The sequence below is a fragment of the Tupaia chinensis genome, unplaced genomic scaffold (genome assembly GCF_000334495.1).
Source record: "Tupaia chinensis unplaced genomic scaffold, TupChi_1.0 Scaffold143602_1, whole genome shotgun sequence".
NCBI classification, from domain to species: Eukaryota; Metazoa; Chordata; class Mammalia; order Scandentia; family Tupaiidae; genus Tupaia; species Tupaia belangeri.
Window position 1 is genome coordinate 1,785,765 of NW_006203448.1, and position 8,657 is coordinate 1,794,421.

The 8,657-nt window shown below is 60.1% G+C and overlaps 1 protein-coding gene across 1 annotated transcript in view; it reads right to left on the reverse strand.

The window, feature by feature from the left end:
• Positions 1-8,657, reverse strand: part of LOC114005266 (multiple epidermal growth factor-like domains protein 9) — a 20,691-nt gene that overhangs the window by 5,862 nt on the left and 6,172 nt on the right.

Sequence of the window (8,657 nt, forward strand, 5' to 3'; positions counted from 1 at the left end):
AGCTGCCGGCATGGACGCCAGCCTGCACGGCTCCCTGTGCACATTTGCGGTGGCTGCGGAGGGTGGCCGGCCGGCTGCAGGTGGCCCAGATGCCCCCGCTCGCGACGTCACGCTAGTCCAGGCCGTCGCTCCTTGTGCACCATGCAGAAGGGGTATTTGTGACCAGGCTTCCACGAGAGTTCACGGGCTGGCCCCAGCTGGCCTTATCCCCCTAGTTTGGGCCCAGTGGGCGACCTGAGCATGGTGCAGCCCTGTCCATGGTCCTGGGCCATGGGGGCCTGCCCTGGGTCCTCACCATGCCCTACCCCAGGTGATGGCTCCGTGGGCTAAGGGACATGCCCACCCAAGCCTGCACAGCTCCGAGAAGCCGCATTCCAGGATCTGGGACCTGGGGTGTGGCAGAGTCATCCCTGGAGTCAGCTCCAACTGCAGGAAGCCAGCCTTGCAGGACACGGCATGGACAGGTCGATGTCCCCCACGACGTGACAGTGGCTTTAATCTTAGAGCCTGGTCTGTGGGCCTGCTGTCCCTGATCATACTCGGGCTCTGGGTCTCAGAGCCCCTCAGACATGCATCTGCCCAGGCCCCCAGCATACCCTCCCTGGTACCCCTGGACCTGGCCTGGCAGTGAAGGATCTCAGCTGGTCCTCGGAGCCCTCGAGAACTGGCCCTACCTACCCCACACAGCCCTTGCTCCGGCCATTCCAGACCTCTCTGGGTCTCTGGTCAGGGCACAGCACAGGCTGGGACAAGGGCTCAAAGAGACGTGGAGAAGCTGGCAGAGGCTGGATTTGGGTGAGCCCAGCTGGTGGAGCAGAGGGACTGCAGTGTCCTTCCCTGGACATGGCACCGCTCTGAGGCAGGTGGCGTGGCCACAGGTGCCTTTTGGAAAGGAGTCTGGCACCTCCTCTCCCGGGCCCTCCATTTCTGGTCCCCACTGTTCACACCCCACCTCTCCCGTCTTGCTAGCCTCCTCCTCCCTAATCCTCTTCCCTAGTCGTGAGATTCCTGGACACAGGAGGAAGAAGGGAAGGAGGTGACAGGCCTTCGGAGGAGCAGGCAGAGAGGACCACCTGCCCTGACCCGTCGAGGGCAGGGCCCAGCCAGATGAGGCAGGTGGGCCAGCCAGGGGTCTTCCTGGTCCTTCCCGCTGGCATAAATGCATGGAAGCCCCCCTGCGGACTTGGAAGAGGCTCAGTCCTGCGGGAGGACTGGGAGCTCCGGAGTGCCCCCCGCCCCGGTTGGTGCACTTGGGCCCGGCTCGTCCAGTACAAAGGAAGGGAAGCATGGCTGACGCGCGCCCGTGCGGCATGATTTTTGGGGAAAGGGATGGACTGGGATGGTAAGCAGCAGGTGACACCGACTGGTGGCATACTGTGCCAGGCACAGTGGCAAGCCTGACACGTACAAGCTGGTTCACTTGCCTTAGTGGCCCTGTGGTGGTGGCGCTGTTTTAACACCCCGTTTCACAGACTGGGAAGACCAAGGCACAGAGACTGAGCGGCTTGCCCAAGATCACACAGCTGGCAGGTGGAGGAGGACAGCCTTGGACCCAGCGGTCAGAGGCCAGAGATCTGCCCTTCGCCACCCCTCTGCCGTGGAGCTTCTGCCCCATTTGGGCAGAAATGTGGGCACCAGGCCTACTTTAAGGTACTCTGGGCGCCATTCCAGCTGCCCCGGCTGTACCCCAACAGCCACCTGGTTAGCCCAGGAGGTGTCCTCTGGCTGGAAGCCGCGTGGAACACCACACCTGCAGGGGACCCGCCTGGCTGCCCGCACATGCCTGGCCTCGCCACCTGCAGCACGACTACTGCGGTTCCGGGCCTGGCCCGGCTCCCCCACCCCAGCTGGCTTCCCACTGCAGTGGACTGGACTGGCTCGACGGGGTGAGGGCGAGGCCCGGGAGAAAGGGGAGGCCTGTCTGCACCCCCTCTCACTTCCAAGCGTGTAGCTCTGGGGTTGTGAGCAGCCAGGTCGGTCCGAGTGGAGGCTGAGGCCATTGCTGGTAGCGGCTTGGCGGCTGTGCTGGACTGCGGGTGCCACTTGGACTGCCCCCTCCTGGCTGTGACTCCAGACAGCTCCCACTAGCTCCCTGGGGAGCTTTGTCCCCTCCCTCTGGCCGGAGAAAGAGCCCCCCTCCCTTGTCGGAGTGGGGAGTGCCGGCCATGAAGGTGGGCGCCTGCCTGCAGGTGCTTTGGCAGCTGCAGCTGGAGGAGCCAAAGTGGAACTGAGGGGCCCGGTGGGGAGGCCGGCAGGAGCAGGCCTGGGGTGAAGCAGTGCAGGGCGGCATCTGGCCCTCTGGCTGCCCTTGGGCGGGGCAGTGGGTGACATTCCTGGCTTGGAGGCCCCTTCCTGCATCTCCCTGGTGTGTGCCCGCAGGCTCCTAATTGAATAGCCTTCGCTGTTTCCATCACCCGGAGCTGGGTTTTGCTGTCTTAGCTAAGGTTCCTGACGAACACGCTTTTGAAAGTTAATTTATTTTATTGAGAAAAAGGGCTCCTCACACAGCGGAGATCACCTCACCCACTCTCCAGCCCTCCACGGTGTCAGGATCCTGGGCGCACCCTGCTGGGTTTCAGGTCAACTCAGGAGCCGCCCCGGGCCGGCCAAGTGGCTTCCAGCACTACAGAGTAGTGGGCGACCCCCGTGCCTCTGTGGCTGGGCCCCGGGACACTGGGGGAGCCTTGGTGTGCCTGACTGCTAGAGGGCTGCAGACACAGAGTCCACGTCTCAGCACTGCCCTGAGGGCCCGTGAAATAGGGGATGTCGAGCCAAGCCTCTGCACACAGGCGTAACAAATGCCGGGATGGGGTGGCGTCTGCGTGTGGGTTTTATTTTATGGAAAACACTAGAAACATCTATCAGAAAATAACAGTTATTATTGCCGGCGGAGACGTGTGTGATTTTAATGGGAACATTAGCATGATTTTGCTTTTCTTTATTTCTTACCTTCGCTACGAGTTGTGATTTGTATTTTAAAAAGGAAAAAATAAATAAGTGAAGTTTTTCTTCCCAGGGTCTTTTTCCTTAATCTTCTGGCCTGAGACACGCTCTGGTAGGTGTGCATCCCAGGGGGACTGAGGTGGCTGACCCGGGCAGGGGTGCGGGCAGCAGCGTGCCCCCACTCTGGCCTGGCTGCCCAGGCCTGCCGGGAGGTGCCATGGCGGCTCCCCAGGTGCCCATAACTGCCTCGTAACCGTAAGGCATGGCGGCGAGGAGGGACGCCAGCTCAGCAGCCCCGCTTATTTAGGACCCGGGGCGCGCAGCCGTTCAGACAGCAGCGCAATTAGGATGAAGCCCAGCTCCCCAGGGCTCTGTGCTCAGCCTGCCTCGGCTGCAGGGGCCGCAGGAGGGAGGCCAGCAGGGGCCAGAGCAGTCGTGGGTAGGCTGGGGAGACGCCTCCTCCCCGGGCTGCTGAGACTGCCTGCCCAGGGTCAAATGTGGGCCACCAAGTTGGGCAGTTCAGGCTGGATTCCTGCAGCTGCTTTGCAGCAACTGGGACTTCGGCAGGTGACTTCCCCTCTGTAAAATGGGCAGGATGAGGGGGCTACAGAGTGAAGACCCTGTCAAGGGTGTGTCTGTCTCAGGGAAAAAAAAAAAAAAACTATTAAAAAATTGGGGCCAGTCGGTGACATGGAGGGTAAGGCAGTTCAAGTCCTGGACCCAGTGGCTTGAAAATCACACCAGGCATGTGTGCGTGTGTGCCCAAAGTCCCAAGGAGAGAATGGAGAAGGGATTGTGGCATGGCTGCCCCCCCAGGGGGTGTGCTCGCTCTCTGGCAAGCACACACTCTGAATAGAAAAAACTAAAAAGCCAAAAGTTGGGCCAGATGGTGGAGCAGCACCAGCAGGCCGCACTCTGCAAGGGTGACCCACGCGAGCAGGTTCTGGCTCCGGTTGGCATCACAGCCCTCCCGGGCTCCCCGTGCGCGTGGTCCAGGGCTGGCTAAGGATTGCGGTGGACCGCGACATCACAACCCTGTCGGAATGCTCGCTCTCGCTCGCTCATCAAATAAATAAATAAACACAACTTCTTTAAAAACGGGTGAAGTGCCTCTGTCCTGAGGCAGTGATTCTCAGCCTGGAACAACTTAGCCCCCCGTTGGTGGTGCCCGGCTACTTCCGGAGGCCACAACTGGAGGGGCCAAGGTGGAGCTAGTGATGCCAAACCTCCCCCAGCGCACAGGACGGGGCCACGGTTGGGAAGGCAGGTTAACGAGGGGCACAGGCCGGAGAGCAGGCCTTTATCCTCAGGCTGTGGCTGGGACCCCCTCCTCTACCCCTCAGAGCCAGATGTTCAGACAGGAAGTCAGTCAGGGGGCGCAGGGCGCTGTTGAGCAGGGCTGGCCTGGCCAGAGTTTTGGCTAGGGTGACCTTGCTCCGTCCTCCCTGCTGCCTGGAGGGTGTCAGCATTTCCCAAATGGCTATGGCAATGTCCCTCCACCCTCGGGCTGCGGCCAGGGACTGAGCCAGGCCCTGGGGACCCCACTGCCACTCTGATTTACAGTGTGCTCCTCCTCCCCCACCTTGCTCACAAAGGCTGGTCCCAGGGACACTGACACAGCGTGGCCGGCTGGGGGATCTGGGAGGGGCGGCACCCACCAAAGCCCTTCTCCCCCAGACCCTGCACGAGCATGTCCAGGAGGGTGTGTGGTACAAGCCATTGGTGCCTGGCCACAACCTGTGTGGGGGTCCCCGATGGCTGTGCCAGCCTCTTAGCTGCGCCCCCTTCCATAGCAGCCCCGCCCCAGCCAGAAGTCAGTGACCGTGCTGCCTGAGGCTGGCACCCTGCGTGGACAGGGCCATGCTGCAGTGCCGTGTGCTCCAGGGCCCCGGCTCCGTGGGCCAGGCCAGAGGTGGACAAGGTGCCCAGCCTCCCCGTCCCCTCTCCGACAGGTGAGAGTGCCCCGTCAGCGGAGCCACGTGCTGAACCTGTCTCGGCGTGCGGGGCCCTGACTGCTGCGAGCCCCTTAATAGACTAGTTATATACATATATATTGTACACACACACATTCCCTTCCTTGCTCTCTCCTTTCCTCTTCCATAAATGAGACAGAGATGGCACCCCCAACAGGGCCCCGACCCATGACCCACTCCCAGCCTCCAGAGTACCGGGTGGTCCTGAACTTGAGCCAGGAACCTGCCCTGTGGAGCTGCTCAGACTCCCAGGGCCACACTGCGTCACCGTCTGGCCCGATGTGTTTTATTTGTTAAACTGGCCAGGGTCTCCCCGATCCTCCCCCAGCCCTGCCACCAGCGGGATCATGGCCCACCCGAGGGTGCACCCAGTGTGTTGAGAACCCGAGCCCGCCCCACACGCTCGCCAGCTTTGTGAAATCAGAGACCCAATTCCGGAAGGTGGGTGGGAGCTCAGTGCAGAGGGGGCAGGCGCTGCCCTGAGAGGGGTGAGCTGCCCAGCTAGACGCCCCGTAGTCTGTCGCAGGCAGTGTTACTGCGGGGGGCTGCCGTTGAGAAAGGAGGAGGTTTTTAAAGTTTATTATTATTCTTTTTCTGGAGAGATTTTTGCTATGGGGCATGTGTGCTTGCTAGAGACAGAGACAGAAAGCAAGAAATCACCGCCGGGGGGGAGGGGGGTGGCCACCCTGCAATCCCGTCTCCTCCATTCTCCTCTCTGGATCTTGGGCACGCACACACATGCGCCACCCAGCGTGAGTTTTAAGCCACCGGGTCCAGGATGCGAACCGCAGTCGACTACATGGGAGTCCAGAGACATAGTAATTACGCTAACTGCTGGTCCCAGGAAATGTCATATTAAATCCACATCTCTAGATTCCCAGGTTCTCTTAAAGAACTAGAAGATAGACTAACATCAGAATGCAGTCTCCCAGGGTCACAAAGGTCTGGGCTGACTGCTCCGAGGCCGCCCCATTGTGGGACCCTCCTGAGCACCCACAACCCCTAACAGACCATCACTAGCATCTTCATAATAGGCACCTGAAGGGAGCTGAGCATGCTGACCCTCACAGGGTGTGAACAGTCATAAGACTGGAAGGTAAGCCTCTGGGAAGACCTTCTGTTTTCTTCCCTTATCTATATTTTCATGTATTGCTTGAAATAATCATGTATTGCTTTTGTAGTAAGAAAAAACATGGAGTTTTGTCTGTTTTTACTGCCACGCTGCACGTGCATGTACTGGGAAGTGGGCGGGATGAGAAAGCCCACTAGGGCATGGTCATACCCAATTCCTTCTCCTCATTTCTCTTTTCCATCGGGATTTTGGGCAAGTGCATCTCTACCAAACCTCTGGGGCTGGGATTTGAACCACAGTCTGTCATGTTGGATGTGGCCTCCAATGCATACTGATTAACCACTGCGCTATCAGGCTGGGCTATGTTATTTTTTAAAATTATCAAGTTGTAACTACAATATCACTTCATCTAATGAGATCAAAACAACTAAAAATAAGAGATAATAACTGTGTCCTCTCTGGATCTTGGGCACGCACACACATGCGCCACCTAGGACACAAGCTGGAGTTGACTGCATGGGAGTCCCCGACGTGAGCTACACCCTCTGCTGGTTCGGAGGAGGGAGGAGTTCTAGCCTCTCTCTGGCCTTACCACACCTGGGCTTGGGGGCCCAGTGCAGCGGTCCTGGAGGTGAGGAATCGTTGAGGTGTGTGGGGCAGGAAACCTAAACCCCAGCCTGCGCACCTCGCGGTTTTCCTGACACCTTAAGGCATGTGGAGGCCGCAGGCAGGGCTGGAGTCCCTGGGTCTGCTACGTCGAGAAGCACCTGCACCCCTGTCCCTCAGCCTGAGGACACGCTTATACTCAGGGTTGCCAGATGGCCTCTCCCCTCCCCACCTATGGGATGCCAGCATGGGGCAGGAGAGAAATCCAGGGTCCCAAACTTGGCCAACGGAGGCTTTGTGGGGTGCTGGGGGAGGGCAGCTTTTAAGGAACTTTCTGGAAGTCTGCCCTTCACTCCCTATTATGTCTCATCAGCTCAGCCTGTGTCCCATGGCCACTCCTACGCCCAAGGAACCCCAGAGATGGATTCGCTTTCATGCGGGCACTTGGGGCCCCTCCTCACGGCCCGACAGAGGAACTTCCTTCAGGGGTTGGTTGACCCTGCAACGGCAGGGATGCTGGGGACCTGGGGACCAGAGCTGAGGGAGGAGGCCAGTAAGGGGCTGCTCGGCCTTGTGGATTGTGGGTTGCAGCTCCCCCCTTTCTGAGTTGTAGCCCCTTATTATCCCCAAGGCCAAGTTCCTTTCACCTTGCCCCTGGCCTTGCCTCCAGGTCTGGAAGGAAGGACCCAGGCCTGGAGCAGTAGCTGCTGTCAGGGTTGGGGGTGGGGGGGCGTGGAGGCAGGAGCAGTGGGAGCAGTAGGGGTCAGGAGTGAGGAGGGAGGCCAGACCAGTGGGGGCGGGGGCGAGCAATCCCAAGGCTGGGACACTGTGGCTGCAAAGCCCTGCTGGGTTCTCCCGTAGTAAGTGCCTAAGGCCATGAACCCTGCTCTTGGGAGTTTCCCCGGTGATGGGTGGTGTCGTCCACCCTGTGTCCCCTGATACCCTCTCCAAAGGAGCGGGGGCCTGCCTCGGGGCTCCGCGCTGCCTGTCTGCGCTGGCCCGGCCCTCCCTGGGACTCTCTAGCATCTGATCTGAACTCGAGGTCTGGGACCAGGTCTGAGTGACATCTCCGCCGACCCAAGGCGGCCCCTGGGATGAATTATAAACCAGGGCATCGGAATCAGTCTCAATGAGAATTCGGAGTCATTTCCCGTGGACTTCTTAGAAAAGAGCCATCACACTGGGCTTTTTTTGCAGGGGAGAAGTAGGAGACGGCCTCTCAGTTCCGGGAAGCTCCCATCGGGGACTCTGCTGGAAACTGGTCAGACATGTCTGTCCCAGCTCAGGAGGCCTGGGGGTGGTGGCCCGAGCAGGGACGTCTTGCCCAAGGTCATGTTCTAGGTTCCTCTTCAAACCCCAGACCTGCGCTTCCACCAACACAGAACACAGCGGGAGGCAGCAGTGAGCAGACCGTTTTACTGCGGATACCCACCGTCCACCCTGACCAGCCAGGCCCTCCCGAGAGGGGCCAGTTAACAGAAACGAAAAGAGTTCTCTAGGAAGCCACGTTCCAGCCCTCCCACCCTCTCTAACCCCCTGTCCCAGACGGTGAGGTCCTTGGTCACCAGGTCTCACGTGAGGCCTGGGTCTGGTGGGTGCAAAGGAAAATAAAGAATACAAAAGAGAATCGAGTCAGCGGCTAGGGCTGTAGGCAGAGTGGAGTAGTCCGCTGGCTGGTGGGACGCCAGGGACAGGCCGGGCGTCCAACAGTCTGTGAGCGGTGGGAGGCAGGGCCTGGGGGTTGGGGTGAGCAGCGTTTCTTCAGACCCCTGTCTCACCACCGGCAGAAAAGAAAAAGAAGGAAGAAAAAGGAAGAAAAAGAAAAAGACAAAGAAAGGGGTGGCAGGAAACATGTGGAAGGAAAACCAAAACCCCAGTCAGGCCGTGGGGTCTTGGGTCGGGCCCCGGCGCCCCGCTGCGGAGGGAGCGCAGAGCCGGGCGGCAGGTGCCAGGCGGGCGCGGACTCTGCCGGTAGCACCTGGGAGCAGCTCGGGCCGCGCCCTTCCCGCCGCCCGGCCCGGACGACGCCCCGGCCCGGGGTCCCCAGGTCCTCCGGGCGCAGG